Below are 19,913 nucleotides of genomic sequence, written 5' to 3'. Positions count from 1 at the left end.
ACTGCACTGCTCAGAAAGTGCTGCCAAGCGATGGGATGTTATAAATAAAGACTCTCTTTAGCACTCTTGCTAATTACCACACAATGTAAAAGAGGAGTGTGATGAAGAGGCAGACATCGAGAGTAATTATTATCATAACAGAAATGGGAAAATGTCAGCTACAATTCCTTATCTCCTTCATTAAGACCATCATGTGGGGAGTCAGGAGAGGATGAGAGAGGAGGGGACAAGTCAGGGAGAAACGAGAGAAAAAAGGAGAAGTCAACCAGAAATGAGAGAGAATGGGATGAGTAAGGCAGGGACAAGATAGGACCAGATGAGGTGACAGTGCATGGAGGAATGAGAGAAAACAGTTCACGACTTCCAGGGAACGAGTCAGGCAGGGCTGAGAGAAGAAGGACAAGTCTACCTGGGATAAGAGATGAGAGGTCAAGTCAAGCAGGAATGAGAGAGGAGGGAAAGATTTGAGCAGGGAGGCGAGAATAGGAGATTCGAGAGGAGACGAGGGAAAACAGGAGGAGACAGGTGGGGACAAGACTTGATGTAAAGTCAGTCAGGGACGAGACAGATGGAGATGAGTAGATAAGGCAGAGACAATGCAGCTAGATCTGTACTAAATCTGGGGTAATGAAGATAACATCAATTCTACAGCGAGTGAGCATGTAGAGTTCATCCTGAAGAAACATCTCCACAATCATTGTGCAGACCAGAACAAAGCAGGCTGCATTAGCATTACAAATTTAGGGATTAGAAGTGAGCAAATGAGCACCATGCTAACCTCAGGCAACGTTCCTGAAGTATTTTTTCTTAGTTGTGAGAAGGGATTGAAATGCCACCTAGCTAGGTAAAGGCCTGAAAACACTAAATCTAGCCAAATAAGATGAATTACCAAGTATGACTGGAAATTTGCATTAGTCAGAGATGTTAGCCAGGCATGCTCAAGGCTTCAGAAACAATCTTCAGAAACAAGGACACAGATAAAGAATGAACGGCAGGAAAAAGGGAGCTTTAGGATTTCATTTTGTCCTCTATAATCAGGAAGATAACCGCCGGAATCTGTTACGTTATTGAAGATGTTCTGTGCCAGCCAGATTTTATTAGAGCTGGCAGGATTGGGGCTTTTCTGAAACCCGTGTGTGTGTGTGTGTGTGTGTGTGTGTGTGTGTGTGTGTGTGTGTGTCATTCAGGCCTCTTATTGTGGACAGATCATATGGAGATTAAGTCTTGCCAAAATGTAAAGCAATCTCTTCAGTGGGCTAATTACTGACGTTCCCATCTGGTTGAAGGAGATGCCATCATTTAGACCTAATATAATTATCCTTGTTATAATATTTCTGGAGCAGGGTGGACAGGGCTTTCAGGTGTTTTTCCATAGCTGTTAAATGGAGCGCTAAAGCGGAGCACTAGATGCCAGCGACGTCCAAACGGATCACACCTACACACTGCTAATCCTTCTGCGTTATTTTACTCCTATTCATCATCTCAATCAAGATGGTCCACTGTTACACAACATGACCAGGCCTTGTCAAGTTCCTTGGCTTTCGAATCACTGTGGTAACTGTTGCTACTCACTATGAGGTCAGCCAAAAAGAACTTCAGCATGTGTTTCAACACCAGAGTTTCTCTCATACATCTTTTAAAATAGAAGCTTTACAATTGATTTGTAAATGCAAAACCCATTTCCAAAAGAATATAAATAAAAAAGCTCACCATCAGCTCGATGCAGATTCTGAAATCAGCCAAGAATCTATTATCTGTCTTGCTCTCTTTACTCTAAAGTTTGTGAGCTACAGGAAAAGTTCTGAAAAGGTTCTGGTCCTCCAAAAGCTTCTTATAGTCAATACCTGATCAGGTCTGCTGAATGAGGAGAGTTTTCAGTTCCATCTATTTCAATCTAATTATTCTAAAAGAGATGCCCTGATTCCTAGAAATGTATCGCTATCATCCTGATATCTCGTTTCTTTTACATCCACTACCGTGTAATACTGTGACAAACGTTGTCATGGTAACGAGCAGATGACAAGAAACAACATCGACAAGTGAGAACTGTGAATACAAAATATCCTGGTAGCTTCTACTACTCTAGTACTGGAAGCTTTGTTGGACTTCCACTTGGTAGGCCAGGAGGTCAAATCCCAGCACCAGCAAGCTGCCATTTTAGGCCCTTGAGCAAGGCCCTTAACCCTGAAGTGCTCAAGTCATGTGTAAGTCATCTACAATAAGGGGTGTCTGCCAAATGCCATAAATGTAAATGCAAATGAGGAACTGTAGCATCAGTATCAGGTTGAGAAGGTACAAGCTAATAAACATCTTAAAAAGATCAACCTTAGCTAGCATTGAATGCTGGTGAGGTCAAAGGAATATAATTAGATGCTAGGCAAGGTGGAATACCAGCCCTTCTGCCCATGATGTTGTTCCATGACAGACAACGGCTAGTCAATTCATGCTAACTAGCTAAAGTGCTAACCAGTAAGCTAAGGTTAAAAAAACAAAGGTATCCAGTTAACACTTGCTTCTCAAAACCACTATTTAAACCAAGAAATTATTTGACCTCCTTCATATTTTCCTGTCAGAAAAACAATGTATAACCTCAGAAACAATTCCAGAACACTTCCAAAACAAGAAGACACCCGCGTGATGACGAAGAAACGTCCAAGAAGCAATCAACAGAGCTTTCCATTGCCTCCAAATGCCATGGTAAAGGTTGGGTATTGGAAATCGCTAAGCTAAAGCGTGTTAGCTGGGTGGCCGGAGCTGAAAGGCGTACACGTGGCAACATCGGCACGATCCATAAATCATTACAACCTTCAGGTCAGCAGCGTTTACCTAACTGCAATTCATTTCCACAGTAATATATTTCTTTGAAAGGTCAGCGCTCCGTTCGCCTCAAATTCAAGCTGCAAACACACGCCCACATCACCTGAGCCGCGGTGCCACCGTTATCACTCGGCTTCGGTCCAATCCCATCATAATTACAACAAAACGCCAACATGATAATTACTGCAAAGATCTTTTTATATCTATAAAAATAAATGCAGAAAAACAGAGGGCAGACTATAGCCGTCTAATCGTGTCCATCTCAGCCGAAACGCAGCCACGGCCTTCTCAGATGTCAAACATGTTCCATAAATGTCTGCTTTTACTGTTCCTGTAAAGTGAAGTATAATTTAACTAATGCTCCGATACTTACAGGTTGGCATGATATCAACATCTACTTTAGATGGAAAATGCAGTGTACTGCACAGTCGCATTAAGTAACCCGACCTGCGCATTATTACATTTCATGAGAAATATATAAATGTACACGTTATTTACACTGAAAAATCCTCCCTTAGCAAGAAGAACATCTGGACAGTTTGTTTCTTTAACCAGTTCAGCTGAAATACTTTGCCATGCCAGATGTTCTTCTTAAGTTCTAAGATCCAGTTCATCCCAGAGCAGTTCATTAAGGTTTAGGTGTGTGACTGTGCAGGTCATTCCATGATAGATAGATAACATCTCCAGAGGAATGTTTGCTCTCTAAATAATGGAAACAGAACTTTGACGTACACGTCGTCGTCTTGTCGTATGGTGAAGTCGGTTCCAATGAGCCTTAATTATACCTGAGTTTAATTCAACTAAGAACATCTATGTGTTTTAAAAAACATTAAAGACTAGATGTTTCCAAACACCTCACCTAGAGTAAAAGATACTCTTGCCCGTGATTGGTCGACACACACCTGAGCAACAAACGCGACAGTGATTTTTTTAATAAACTACTTTGTTCCTGACATTATTAGCTATGCAACCCCCCCCCCCCCTTTATTGCACATGCAGCAACAATTCAACGTCCACCATCAGTTAAGCTGCTTCATAAAAAGCCTGAAAGAAATTCTTCTGTCTTTCCACTCCATATCCTCTTAAAGGTTAGCAGCAAACATACACGAGGTGCAGAGGGGCAATTTCATGCAAATGTCAACCTTCCCATGAAGAAATAATGTTGTCAATGCAGGAAATTGTTTCATTTATCCATCTGGGGCAAAATCGCTCACATTTTTCTTTCTTTTTTTTTCTTTTTTTTATATGTGAAGAAACACCAAATGAGTGGTTTCCTATCAAACGCTTGTATGCCTGGGATATGCAAATTACAAGGTTGTGAAAGTTACATCTATAAAAGTAGCTTTTTATCTAGTTTTTTAATGATAAAATACTATTAAAAAAAAAAGGAAAAAGGAAAGGAACAGGATTTTGTTCTTTTCAGGATGAAGCCATTAAAAGCATGTGTGTGTGACCAGGAGCTCAAAGGAGATTGAGTCAGTCTGACTGTACAAGGAATATCTACAATACAGAGTGTATAAAGATGGAAAAGACCGAGCCCTCAGCTCCCCTCACCCTGAGATAGATGCACTTAGAGTGCTGAAGGTTAGTATTATTGGAAAGAAAAGAAAAAAAAGAGCTCTATGTAGTTCTGAATGGCGGTTTGATTTAACATTCCGGGCTTTTCTTCTATGGGATGGCTTTCCACGCTCATCCATTTTATAATTCCAGTCAGTATTTTGTGCTGAAACAAGTCTGGAGCTCAGCCATGAACTGCCATCAGAAGAAGCCGCATGTACTCGATTAATACCCATTACGCTACAGCGCCATTGAATAGCGGGTCAGGAGGAGGTGTGGATGGGCAGTGACAGTGGCGCAGCCGTTTATATTAATGCGCTGTGTAGTAGTAACTGTGAGGGGAAAAGAGGTTGTTGATGAAGGTTTATTGATAAATCCTAAATCACAAATGTATAAATGAGGAAAATTAATAATCCAAAAACCTTTTTAAACTTAAAGACAGACTGCTGAGACTTTACCCAGATAAAACATATGTCAACTGTCCCAATACTTTTGGCAATGCCATGTAACTATTCTTCATGTCTTTATGAAAAGGAAACTGTTATGAATATGCAAAGTGCCCTAATACTAACCTTATGCATCTCCACATCCACCCCCTCCCCATCTACCCCATCTCCACATCCATCCCCTCCCCATCTACCCCATCTCCACATCTACCCCATCTCCACATCCACCCCATCTCCACATCCACCCCCTCCACATCCACCCCATCTCCACATCCACCCCCTCCACATCCACCCCATCTCCAAATCCATCCCCTCCCCATCTACCCCATCTCCACATCCACCGCCTCCCCATCTACCCCATCTCCACATCCATCCCCTCCCCATCTACCCCATCTCCACATCCACCCCCTCCCCATCTACCCCATCTCCACATCCACCCCCTCCCCATCTACCCCATCTCCACATCCACCCCCTGCCCATCTACCCCATCTCCACATCCATCCCCTCCCCATCTACCCCATCTCCAAATCCACCCCCTCCCCATCTACCCCATCTCCACATCCACCCCTTCCCATCTACCCCATCTCCACATCCACCCCCTCCCCATCTACCCCATCTCCACATCCACCGCCTCCCCATCTACCCCATCTTCACATCCACCCCCTCCCCATCTACCCCATCTCCACATCCATCCCCTCCCCATCTACCCCATCTCCACATCCACCCCCTCCCCATCTACCCCATCTCCACATCCACCCCCTCCCCATCTACCCCATCTCCACATCCACCCCCTCCCCATCTACCCCATCTCCACATCCACCCCCTCCACATCCACCCCATCTCCACATAAATCTCCTCCCCATCTACCCCATCTCCACCCCATCTCCACATCCACCCCCTCCCCATCCATCCCCTCCACATCCACCCCATCTCCACATCCACCCCCTCCCCCTCCACATTCACCCCATCTCCACATCCACCCCCTCCCCATCTACCCCATCTCCACATCCACCCCCTCCACATTCACCCCATCTCCACATCCACCCCCTCCCCATCTACCCCATCTCCACCCCATCTCCACATCCACCCCCTCCCCAACCATCCCCTCCACATCCACCCCATCTCCACCCCCTCCACATTCACCCCATCTCCACATCCACCCCCTCCCCATCTACCCCTTCTCCACATCCACCCCCTCCCCAACCATCCCCTCCACATCCACCCCATCTCCACATCCACCCCCTCCACATTCACCCCATCTCCACATCCACCCCCTCCACATTCACCCCATCTCCACATCCACCCCCTCCACATTCACCCCATCTCCACATCCACCCCCTCCCCATCTACTCCATCTCCACATCCACCCCATCTCCACATCCACCCCCTTTTCACATCCACCCCCTCCCCATCTACCCCATCTCCACATCCACCCCATCTCCACATCCACCCCCTCCACATTCACCCCATCTCCACATCCACCCCCTCCCCATCTACCCCATCTCCACATCCACCCCCTCCCTATCTACCCCATCTCCACATCCACCCCCTTCCCATCTACCCCATCTCCACATCCACCCCCTTCCCATCTACCCCATCTCCACATCCACCCCCTTCCCATCTACCCCATCTCCACATCCACCCCATCTACCCCATCGCCACATCCACCCCATCTCCACATCGCCACATCCACCCCATCTCCACATCCACCCCCTCCACATTCACCCCATCTGCACATCCACCCCCTCCCCATCTACCCCATCTCCACATCCACCCCCTCCCTATCTACCCCATCTCCCTATCCACCCCCTCCCCATCCACCCCATCTCCCTATCCACCCCCTCCCCATCCACCCCATCTCCACATCCACCCCCTCCCCATCCACCCCATCTCCACATCCACCCCCTCCCCATCTACCCCATCTCCACATCCACCCCCTCCCCATCTACCCCATCTCCACATCAACCCCCTCCCCATCCCATCTCCACATTCACCCCCTTCCCCATCTACCCCCCTTCCCCATCTACCCCATCTCCACATCTACCCCATCTCCACATCCACCCCCTCCCCATCTACCCCATCTCCACATCCACCCCCTCCCCATCTACCCCCTTTTCCTATCCACCCCCCTCCCAGCCCTTGCTGTTTCTTGATTAATGATCAGTGTGTACTGGAGGTATGCAGCTTGCGCTTTCCCATGAGAATACCTGAACCTCCACACACGCAGATGCTAATGGGAATTAACCTCGACCGGGTAAAAAATGAAACCAGGCTAGTCTGGAACACCATCTGCACCACTCCCCACTCCCAGCTAGCATTCCCTCGCTTCTGGAAGCTTCCAACAGGAAAAAAATTAACATGGATGATAGTCAGGGTTTTTTTCCTTTTTAGTCTTCAATCTGGAAGTCCACAGAGTCATTGTACCTTGTAAAGCGTCCTTGACTTGAGGCTGGGAAAGGCGCTATATAAATTAAACTTATTATTATTATTATTATTATTATTATTATTATGAAGTGAGGGGAGGACATGGAGATTATTATAACTATTTGTATATATATTATTTTAAATCCATTATATATGTAAGTTATGTAGTTTATTATGTAACATGACTATAGAGAAAAGAAAAACTTCTCTCACTTTAGTTCTGGAAATGAAGTATAAACCTCAGAGATGATGTCAGAGAACTTATAGTGTTTTCTGAAGGTGCTGACACTGAAGACTCCTTTCATACAAATCACAAACACAACCTCTGACAGAAAACACAGTGGAGGACATCAGTGTCCGTAAATATGCATTCAATTATTCCAAAAAGTATTTTCTCTTCATTTCACAGCGTTTGTCTCGGTACCTGTTTCTGTTGGAGTTTTAAATCCAATCAGATTTTGGTCCCTCCAGAGCCCTCTACCAGGCGTCCAATCACATCAGCATTTTCATATCCTTTATTTAGATGGTCAAACAGCCCACTAGTCAGAGCTCACAAACAATACAGTCATGTTTTTGGTCTGACAGATGAGAAGAAATCGACTTTTACAAAGACGTTTTCAAGAAAAGCTGGACATCGTAGAATTTAGACAAAAACAATTTCCAAACACAGAAAAAACATAATGCATTAGAGGTGATGAGATGAATATGGATGCTCCTGCTGGAGATGACGTATGTGGAGGTGCAGTTGTGGCTACAGTGAAAGGAGACGTGTTCATTGGGTTTCTCGCTTTAATTATAACGTTCATTCTCACTGTGATGCAGCGCTCTGTTCTACTGCGTGTCTGTAATGTTGATGATTAATATAACCGGGGAATCATAATGATGGGATTAAGATGTGGATTGACTGGTGGTAGAACACCACTGAAGGCCCTGAACACAAAGCAGTGGTTGAAAGACCAGACTTTTGATTAGAAGGTCGTGAGATCAAATGCCAATTTGAGGCTGCTGAGTCACAGAACAATAGACGTGATGTATGAGGTGGTATCAAAAGTTTTGAGATCTTACTCAGTATAAGAAAGTACTTTATTTATCTGTTTCCACACTGTCACCTTCAAAATAGTCCCCTTGTACAGCAATACAGCGCCCCAGTGTTCTTCTGGAATGTGTTCTGGAAATCTTCTTTTTTTAAAAGCGTGTCAAACACCTTCTGCGATTCGCACCGGATCTCCAGAACGGTGACTCCACACTGACTTATGAAGGTTGGTGCTCCCTGTGACTGTGTGTCTGTTTCAGTGTTATAAAACCAGTCTCAAAGCTTTTTGATACACCCTCATAAATTGAAGTCACTCTGGAAAAAGCTATGAATTAGCAGTGTTATACAGATGTTAGCTTTTCCAGTAGAGTGGGAATTCTGCAGCCTCACTCCAACCCCCTGTGCCGTCCCAAATATGCATGGAAAAGCATTAATTAAGTGTCCCAGGGGATCATTTTAACCCCCGTGTTTTTTTCCCCTCATAGAAAAAATCTCTCTCACCTCCCTCCACTTATCCCTGCTTCATTTTCTTCCTTTCTCATGCAGCCATTAAGAAACAATAAAGGTTTAATCAGATTAGCTGTGACAGCACCGACGTCTCCCTGTGCCACAGGCGTGATCTTGGCAGTGCCGAGTGGCTGTGGTTAATACGTGCTGTTCTGCAGTGCTCTCACGCCTTTCACTTAATTGTTTTAATTAGAGATTCGCTTGCCCACTGAGTGCACAAATAAAAAGCCTTAGCTGACTAGCAGAGCAAGTACACACACACACACACACACACACACACACACACACACACACACACACACACTCAGATTACCATCCACATACTCGGAAGCATATCACGTAGATGAGAAGGTAGATAGATAGATAGATAGATACTCTGTTTGGCCAAAAATATTGGGACACTTGACTTTTCCAGGATATAAATGTGCTAGCATGAAAATCTTCCTTTTACAGAACCTGTTCCAGAATGACACAAAAGTACTCCAAGGACTAAATGTGAAATTTAATATTTAATAGTTTTAAGCTCACGTGTCTACAAACGTGGGATCTAAAACAGTAAATGTGGATATAAAAAAATGCATATATTCGTACTGTGTGTAGAACAATGAAGGATCAGCCAGAGCAACTCAATAATCAACACAGGAACGTTTATTGTTTTTATCCGCAAAATAAATTGATTAGGCTAGTTGTTGTTTTTTTTTCTCCACTCATTAACACCTAGAAGAATTAATTCTTGCAGTCTCAGTACAGAGCTGTCAATTTTCTAAAAATGCATTCACAAAGAGAACACTTTCTTAATTGCTTCCCATTTGGACACAAACAAGTTACAGTCATTCAACTGTGAGCCAAATCCAGAATCCAACACCAACAATGATAATAATACTAATAATAACAACAACAACAACAACAACAACAACAATACTACTACTACTACTAATAATAATAATAATACTATTAATAATAACAACAACAATAACAATAATAATAACAATAATAATAATAATAATAAAAGCAGGAGTGTCAGTAAAAGTGCCGCCAAACACTATTACCACCGTGTTCTAAACAGCTGGTGACAGATGTTTAATTAGGTTCAGAAATCATCATCTACATGAGAAATGTCAATATAATGAACAAAAAAAACCATTTTCTTTATGTCAGGTAGATTTTATTAATCAAATCAAATTAAACAGCCCGACAGTCATAGTGTCACTCTATAAAGAATAAAGGGCATTAATTAGGCATTAGACATGACACACACACACACACACACACACACACACACACACACACACACAGTTACACAAGAAGTTCCTGAAACTCCTTTAACTGTAATCCCATGGTAGTGGGATAGCAGTAGTAGTTTGCCACAGTTTGCCATAGCAGTAGTTTGTCCACATGTTTTGGTGATTTTCTGAAGGAAGGATTTCACAACCTCAGTGGATGTAAATGTTATCATGTAAACTCTGAACCATGTGCTTTTACAGATGTTTAGATTCTGTTGCGTTGTTTGTGATAGTGATTTTTTTCGTGTCTGGTTTTGACCTATGCCCATTCTGACTTCAGGTTTGTCCTATGTTTGATTAGCTGTTTGTAAATAATCACTTTTAAATATGTACATACTCGTGTGTCATGTTCACTGACTGCCATTTCTTTAGGGTGGGTTTTTTCCCCTGTTTTTGTGTTTTCTTTTGAACGGTAACGTAGTTTCTGTTAAAAAAACAGATGGTGGCCTTGGTGAACCCTGAAACTTACCCTGGTGTTTAGCTGTCCATATTTCAATATAACTCCTGCTGTAAGATATCAAAATGAGATGAGATTGTGTCATGTCAAGTAAGGCCATGCGATTGTGCGTAGAAAAGGAAGGGTTGTTTCTACGAACAGCAAGAAAAACAATCTAAAATGCGATACAAGGAATGAAGCGTGGGTCCAAACCGAGATGTGAGAACTGGGAAATTGTAACAAGAATCAAAAGATTTTTAGCAGACCACTGAGCGTAATACTTCTAACGGCAAATATAGCGGTATAAATAACCATTTTAGTTTCAACAAACGTACAATCCGTATTACTGCTTTATCTGTGACACCAATAACGAGACAGAGTGGAGACTGAACGCAAACGATAACAAAAGCACAAACGTAGCTATGAAACCAGAAAATGGACAGCAGAAGTGCAGGCACTGGACGCCAGATCACCTTCCACTAACTGGCATGTGGAAAAGACCGAAGGGGGAAAAACTCACAGACTGATTTAAGAAAGAAACAAGAAAAGGCACAAAAAGGTGTTCGAAACATGTAGAGCCATTAAAATGAAGTCATTGAGCAGAAATACAACAAAGAAAAACTTTAATGAGATCATTCTATAGGATCCTAATCTGCTTGTATATTCTCTTTTAAATCTCAGGAATACATGGAAGTACTAGCGTCCGTCTTTTGGCTCAGTTTAACGGCTTTCAATGAAATGCTGCAACCCAAAATGATCCTGCATGCTTCCGCTTCCCTGCATGCTTGGATCACTTCCCAGAGTCAGGTAGATCCAGGGTTTGATCACCTTCTAACTAGATTTTGCTGAGGTCACAACTCGAATCAAGTCTATTTGAATAGCGATTTTAACAATAGCCATTGTCACAAAGTATTTAATGGATTATGGATATACATTTTAAATTCATAAATTAGTCCCTGTACGTGTTTCCTAATGAGCGAGGGATTGGCAACGGCTACAAGGAAAACTTCCTGAGGTATTATTAGGAGGAAACCTTGAGAGGAGGGTTCCATTCGAATGGATAAAACAGCGCACCCTAAAGCATCGGTGGACTTGTTTAATGTAGACTGCAAAGAGAACACTGAACTATTGGTAAAAAGAGAAGCTTTATACATGAACAGCTGGGTGTGGCTGGGATTTGAACTCATGACCTTAGGGTCCGTAGTACAATGCCTCAAACACTAATCTCCCACCTCCCAGGGTTGTGACTCTTACAGTACAGTTGTATCTCAAAGGTTACTAGAAATTGTACCACGAATACAAATAAAAAGCCCAACCCAAAGTTCATCTTTCAAGCTTGCTGATTGGTCAGTTGGCCAGTGGTGTATCCTGGGAAACAATTCTGAAGACTTCCCTTATAAAACTTCAGCTACACATATTAGGTAATGAGGTGACAAACAGAGGGATTATATGGGATCAAAGAAGAATTACACATTGTTTCATATGAAAGAGAGGTGTCTTTTGGTTCTCATCAAGGTCTATGACAATGACTTGTTGTTCACCTGCACTCACCTTTGATATGCCAGACAAAAGTATCTGCTGGTTCTCATCTCAGTTTCACACCATCTCTAACGTTGAGATGCCATCCAATTCACACAGATCACTACCTTGGTATGCCAGATACCTCATCAAACAAGCTGGACTTTTTGAGTATGCTGATAGTCAGGCATCAAAAGCATCTGTCAAATTAAGCAGAAATGATTGCTTTGGCAGCCTATGGTACATGCGTCTGCGGGGGGAAAATTATTGCTGGTTTAATATTCGAAAATGTTTGTGCATTAAGATAACCTGGTGGTGATTCAATCCTGCCTAACAAGAAGAGTCATACTTGTTGAAAAGCATGCACAGCTTGGACCTTCATAAATACCTTGCATTTGTGACCTTTATCACAAAAATAATCACGCAGGGAAAAAACTAAAACCGTGATTCTCATTTAGTCAATCCTATGCCGGAATGTTCTGCAGCGAAGAAGCTATGCAAATACCTTATAGCATTTAATGAAGCAGCAGAGAGGAGCGGTAAAGGAATAACAAACCATGTGTGTCCCAGTCAATAGGCCCAGCAAGCGAGACCACAAATGCAGCCTTGCGTGTCAATGCCACTGCTGTGATTCTCTGAAGGAGATTTGGCCCTCAGAACAAAGTGAGAGGAAAGAATGCACTTTCGTTCATTCGTTTTCCTCCTGTGCATTTTAATGAGTCGGCCTTTGCACTTGCTAAACTATCCCAGTGGTAGATGAGGGATGTGGGTAAATATAGCGAGGTTACAGCAGCAGTCTTTAGACAGACTCCCCTCAGAGTTTGCATTTCTCAAGCAGTTAGTGGTTATTAAAATGGTGAGTATGCAAAAGTAAATAGGTCCTTGGAAACTGACCAAAACAGTTTAGCCGGCGTGCAACTAAAAGGAAATTTGCATCTGCTCGCTCCCCTCTCCTCTACGATCTTACATACCCCCAGCCTACTCAAGCTAATCTCATTAATAACCTCTCAGAGGACCTTGCAGGGTGTACGCTGCGCCAAGCTGGCGATCGGCATGCCAACTCCGGCTCAGACATTATTGATAACCCGCCAGGCCAAGTTAGGAGCCGTGAAGATTTAAGGTCAAAGCCTCACTTCTCAAGACAAGTAAAAAAACAAGAGGTAGAACCCTAGAGGTGAAGAAAGCAGCATGAAACAAGGGAGATACTTTCAAAAGTGAATGAATGGACAAGCAGTGAGGCACTTGAACATTTATTTTCGCTGAAATGCCAAACGATTGCGTCTCGCTAGCTTTTAGGTCACAATTCGACAAGAGGGATAGACTCAACCCTGGGTATCAGATATCTTGAGGAATATAAAGCCTAACCTACAGAAGAGGTACAAACGAGTTGGGATTTGATAAGACCATCAAATCCTCTGTTACGCTTTACTTAAAAGACCAAAAGAAAGAAGCTATTTTCTTATCACATATACCATATGTAGCACAGTGAAATTCTTTCTTTGCATATTTCAGCGATTGGAAGCTGGGGTTATCCATGATAAAGCACTGGAACACACCTGGAACACAGTGGGTTAAGAGCCTTGCTCAAGGGCCCCAGGAGTGGCAGCGGGACAATATCAGGGCTTGATCTTCCGACCTTCTGATCAGTAACCCATAGTTTCAACCACTGAGCTACCACTTCCCAAACGCTACGTAATCCAAAATGTACTATACATTTACAACATTTGGCAGGAACCCTTATCCAAACTGATACACAATGATCTCATCTATACACCTGAGCAGCTGAGGGCTAAGGGCCTTGTTCAAGGGCCCAGCAGTGGCAGCTTAGTGGTGATGGGATAGACTGTATACTATAAACTATACTGCCGTACTGCATAGACAAACCCAAAGAAACCCCTTTATAGGTTCCCTTCCCCCGTTCTACCCGTTTTAATCAACCTGTAGATATGTACAGGATGGTACCACCCTACTGGCAAACTATATTAAAACGTAGCAAAAAAAAACGAGAAGAAAAACAGTAGAAGCGCTGGCTTATTGCAGGTCTGGGATTATTTTTGCTCTCTATCAGATGAAGATAAGTTAAAATCTTGCTTGACTGATGTCTTTTCTGCAGGCCCAGTGGGATAGTTATTTGTTTGACTTCATGAGGGGAGGATGGTTGAAGGTGCTTTATCTTTATAATTGCCGCGGTCTCCGAAATAACAATGCACACGCGAGAGAAAAAGGAACGCGATAAGGAGAGGCTCAGAGAACAAATATAGCGAATATAAAAGGTAAGTAGACGAGCTAGCTGAGGAAAACAGTTAAATATCCACTTCAATTTTTCATCATGTATCTGGCAAACAAAGATGACAGCTGAAATCAATAGAACAAAACAAGCAGGAAGGAGTGTGCATTTGAATTATAAATCCATGCACCAGTTTAATGACAGAAAGATTTGTCATGATCGTGATATCTCTTTTCTGTGGCACATTCTTCCATCTAATATGTCTATAATGTAAGAACGGACACATGGTCAAGGTCATGAATCACAAATGGATCTTGGAGATCCATCCATCTAAGTGTCTCGCATGTCCATAAACAATGCAGTCTGTATCCATAATTGTAATAATTAGCACAAGAAACATGGTTTTGGACTCTTGTGATGGATGATTGACAGTAACGGCTCTAATTTGACATTGCGTATGGATATGATCTGATCATTATGGCAGCATGCTCACGGTTCTGAGTTTTGCCGGGTGCAAGAGAATCAGCAGACGATGACGAAAGGGATTCTCGGAAACCCCCGTGCTGGATAAAACAGGACAATGTGTGATCTATAGTGTCTAAGTAGAAGCTTAAATGTGACAGAATGACTATTGTACCGAGGCTTTGAAATAGAGAGGGAGTTCTGTTCATCAAGTCCGACGTCAATAGATTTCAATGAACCGAGTGCTAAAGCTACAGCTATTGAATTTTGGTCAATTTGTGTAATAAAAAGCTTAGAATCAATTGTGCCAGATAGAGTAGGGAATTGGTTTAGTCTACGCCGAGGTAGGGATGGAAACTCCTGCTCACTCAAGCACTGAAGTATTCAATGCTACACCGGTGTAGAAGAAAAGAATGAAGCATATGGAATGAAGTTGGAAACAGATTATTTGATTGGTGGTGAGTTGAAGTTAAAATATAATGCATGTTTAAGTGCATGTTTCTTTTTTCTTCAGAGAATTCTAAAAGATATGAGAATCTCATCAAGTCTAGAGTACAACAATGCAGATCTCAAATGTTTATTAAACACAATGTACGTGTCCAAATTCACCTGGTAGCTTAGTGGTTGATGCAGGAGTGTCCAATCTTTTTTTATAAAGAGCGGGTGCAGGTTTTCATTTCAGTCAATCAACTCATGGGCCCCTGAGTAGGGCCCTTAACCCCATAGCTGCTCTGTTGTATGAATGAGAGAAAAGTAACCCACTCTGGATAAGTTCATCTGACAAATGCTTTAAAAGTAAATATAAATTAATCTTTTAAAACCTTCTGCTTTCAAACTACAGAATTAAAACCCCATTCTGGGTGTATACTGCTACACTTTAGACCAAGACACCACGCTAGCTTCATGAAGATTTGCTTTACAAGGGATGGAGTGGAGGATCAGTACCTGACTTTACTTGTGGCTAAATGAATCTTACACAAAATCTAGTGGAACTTCTAGAAGAGTGGAGGTTATTATAGAGCAAATAGGGACTAAATGTGAAATAGATAGATAGATAGATAGATAGATAGATAGATAGATAGATAGATAGATAGATAGATAGATAGATAGATAGATAGATAGATAGATAGATAGATAGATAGACTTGAAGGAGCACAAATGCTTCAGCATGCTAATGTGGGTGTGCATTAAAACCGAGTGCATAGCTTGTGCCAAACTAGCATGACTGTATCCCCATCATCCACCCACACTTCAAAACAGCCCTAATTGGCTCTGGCCATCGCTGCTTTCCGACGACACAGCTCTCCTTCTCTAATTAAATGACCTATAGGAGCAGAATCTCACAGAATAAAAAATAAATCAAAAGATAAGAAGTGCAAAAAGTGTCTCTGCAGGACGCCATATTCCTGTGTCCTACTGGGAACCTGTCAACAAAATGTCTAAACCATAGGTGTTATATAGTACTTCAAACATGCTCTGATCTAAACATATATATTTTCCTTTATTTAGATCAAGCCACCATGTTGAACCAAATTGAAGTGAATTGGAAATAAGCTCACAGAGGGATTTTTCTGGGAAACAAGCACCGAACACTGTTGGCATATGAATTAATTGAATAGTTGTCTCAGATTATTGTCTGTATAAAAGTCTGATTTAGGTCACTATCGTAGCCTATATGATCTACAGTATATAACTAAGACAATGAGGCTATTTGGGGATAAAGAGTTCACTTTCTTTTCTTTTTGTTAACTTTTTTCGGGACTCATTAACAATCATTAGTGTCCAATGCCCAAAGAAAATAAAAGGCACTGCACCGAGAACTGAGGTCTAAATCATCCTATTTAAAACATGTGCAAGGTGTTAAAAGCTGTTAATAGAGCAGAAAAGATGTGTATTCCCTCACCTCGGCGAAGGTGACACTGGGGAGGAACTAAGCCTTTGTGATCTTCTTTGATCATTCTGAAACTCCCTTATGTTCCTGCTAAAGGTGCATCGTTTCTCATCTTGTAGAACTGGACCAACTTTTCACAGATATTAATGGAATTGCTGAGGGGGAATTATTATCATTTTTTTATTATTTTGGTGTGAAGGTTGAAATTGTTGTTACCGGAGTCAAGACAACACAATACGAGGCGTTTTTTACATACTTACTTTGCATATTCCAGATTGTTAGGAAGTTGGGGTCAGAGTGCAGGTCATTGATGAAAGAGCGACCCTGGAGGAGAGAGGATTAAGGGTGACTAGGCAATACTGGGGCTTGAACCGCACCCACCGTCCGATCAGTAAAGCTCATGTTTAAGTGTAGGGCAACGTCAGGTGGTTTTTGAGTGTGGGTTGACTGTATTCTTTGATGTGTTCTGGACCGTTTGCTCCAGTCAGATGGCATCAGTTGTCGATGCTGAATGTCGTATCAGCAGCAGACCTCGTCGGCAAAGAAAGAGAACTCAGATTGTCTATTCAGCTTAGCGAATGAGCACACAACAAAAACAACAACAAAAACTGATGAAAGCAAACAAGAGAGAGTAAAAAGTGAACACAATAATACCATGGATTTTGAAATCAATAAAATTCTCCTTATCCGTTTCTTTCTTTCTTCGACCATCGGCTGACAACGCCAGTGTCATTTGCAACTTAGCGGACATTTGCAGAAAGACACGAATCTGTTAGTAATGGTCACGGCAGGTGTAAACGTTACTTTCTTTGTATATTCACGTTTCTGGCTCTTCCAGTTTCCCTGAGTGTTTGCCAGGCTACCACCACTGGTATGGGAGAGTTACGTTCTCTCATGCAAGTGCAGAACGTACATGCTAGTCACCCGGAGGCTGTAGTCCATCTGGTGTGTTTCAGTGCAATTCTTTTGCCCAGATACAGGCGACGCGAGGCGATGCGATGCAAGGCGACACCCCAGGCAGCGTTCTCCAGAGCTAGCTCTTTAGCATCAGTATGGTGTGTCCCTACCAAAACCCAGAGCCTTAACCACTGAGCTAATACAACACAATATGGCTAACCACAGGTCTGGGGCTTGTCTGCTTTCTCTGTACAAATAAGGTGATGTGGTCTATCCAGAAAATAGGAAATAATTTGATCAACATTGAAAAGAGAAGAAAAAATGAAAACAACAAACCAGGCATATCTGAATTTAAAAAGACCATGACGCCTTCAAACCCCCAAACTAACAAGTCAAAAGAGTCAACAAGTTAAAAGAAGTGCCGCAGTGACATGAGCGCTATGATGAGGCGCCTCCATGCTCAAACGAAGCTGAAATGTAGCAGATGAATCATGGGTTTTCTCCATACACATCTCTGTCTCTCTGTCTCGGAGTCTAGATACCCTGCCATGACAGCAGCGGTGTGGGGAATCCATTTTCTCTTTCATCAATGTGCAGTAATAAAGCAGTGGCTCAGGCAACATGTCCATGCTGTGATTTATTACAAGTCTGGGCATTTCATTTTATTTTTTTTCCCTCTTTACTGCAGGCAGCTTACATGGAGCGCAAATTAATGAAAGGACTGGGGAATTATAAACTCCACTCTGCTCCTGCCCTGGTTGAATTATTTTGCAAGGGGAACAAATGAACTACGCCAATAATATATTCATTTTCTTGTTCGCAACCCAATAAATCTCTTGTTTTTGTCTTTATACTCTTACTGACAGTAAATACAGAAGAGGGTGAATTCGACATGATTGCCAAAAAGAACAAGTACAGATTATTATGCATTACAAGCTGAAACCTTGCTTTAGGGGAAGTTTTGCAAAGTTCTCAATGACCAGTGTGGGGAAAAAAAATGCTTGAGGGATTTAATGAGAAATAACTACCTGGATACAAAGTGTACATGAAGGACACAATGAGTATTTCTGGACTTTTCACCTCACATCATCAGGCAGGACTTCAAAGTTACAGCAGTGTAGGCAACATATAGATCAATGAGGATCCCTGAATACAAGGATTGAGAATGTTCTACAAATTCTGCCTCTCGTTTAGTGTTCAGAGGACATTATTTAAATCTGAAGGTTTTTATATTTTAGAATTATAATCCACAACAGATTTGTTTTAGCAACTATACACACAGAATGTTCATCCATGTACATAATATGGTGTTGCTCCATATCCAGTACCCAGTAACATGATTTACTTGAATGTGCCAGGACAGACAGATCACGAAACACAGGAGAAAAAACTAGATTTTCCCAGAATTGCACTGGTCAGTCCCAGGGTTTACCAGGTATTTCTTGGGCAATCCTCAATCTCAGTGAGCTGGTGCTGAGACAGCATGGATGGCAGTCTGGAAGAGGGTATGTACGGCTGGTCATGCTGAAAATTGGTGTGACGGATGGGTTGAAAATATGCAGTAGAGTGGGAGGGAGTTTTTTGTGCCATTTGGCAAAGACCTTTCTCCTTGGTGGAGCAAAACAGAAGCACAGTGGTAGGCAGCTTCAGAAAACTGACAGATGGAAGGGAGGGTGAGAGGCACCATGGGACAAGTTGGAGATGGATCGTCCAACATGCCCTGTTTAGCAAGCAGACAAGTTGATTCTATGGGGAGCTAGGTAGCAAGGAGGAGAAGGAGGAGGAGAAACAGACCTGGGAAAAAATTGTGCACACAGAAAAGGTTTGACTGAGGAGTTTCTTTTGTGAGGATGTTGGAGACCACAATGACCACAGCGAGGGCAATTATTAAAAGATCAGCATATGGTTGGGAAGAAAGATTGCTACTAATTGGCAATAAGAAAGCACTGCAAGTGTGCAACATGTTCTCAGAAAAGATCAAAGCATTAAAGTCGAAGTAATCTGAAGACATAAACAAACAACAAGCCTGTTGTTATTGAATATTCTGAACAACAGAAGCAGGGACCGTGCTTTGCTCTGGATGTCATCACGTGTATTTATGCCTGAATAAATGCTTGAAAGCATTCCAGGTACATCTACCATACATGGCTACAGACACCTATGACATCTAAGCATGATAGTACTTGTCACATGTACATTACAGCACAGTGAAATTCTTTCCCAGTGATGTTAATATATCCCAGTAATATTAATATTAATAATCCCAGTGAAGTTAATATATCCCAGTGATGTTAATATATCCCAGTGCAGGGTCAGCCTTGATAGCTGACAGCACCCCTGGAACGCAAAGCTTTAAGGGCCTTGCTCAAGAGCCCAAACTCCCCAGAACCCAAACTTCCAATGAGTAAGCCAGAG

General features: G+C 42.4%; 1 protein-coding gene across 1 annotated transcript in view; it reads right to left on the bottom strand.

Moving 5' to 3' along the window:
- Positions 1 to 19,913, bottom strand: part of LOC310721003 (catenin alpha-2) — a 234,519-nt gene that overhangs the window by 201,691 nt on the left and 12,915 nt on the right. The gene's annotated exons all lie outside the window — the stretch shown is intronic.

The sequence above is a fragment of the Silurus aristotelis genome, assembly GCF_946808225.1.
Source record: "Silurus aristotelis genome assembly, chromosome: 27".
Classification (NCBI taxonomy): Eukaryota; Metazoa; Chordata; class Actinopteri; order Siluriformes; family Siluridae; genus Silurus; species Silurus aristotelis.
This window is presented reverse-complemented; position numbering and strand designations above follow the sequence as displayed.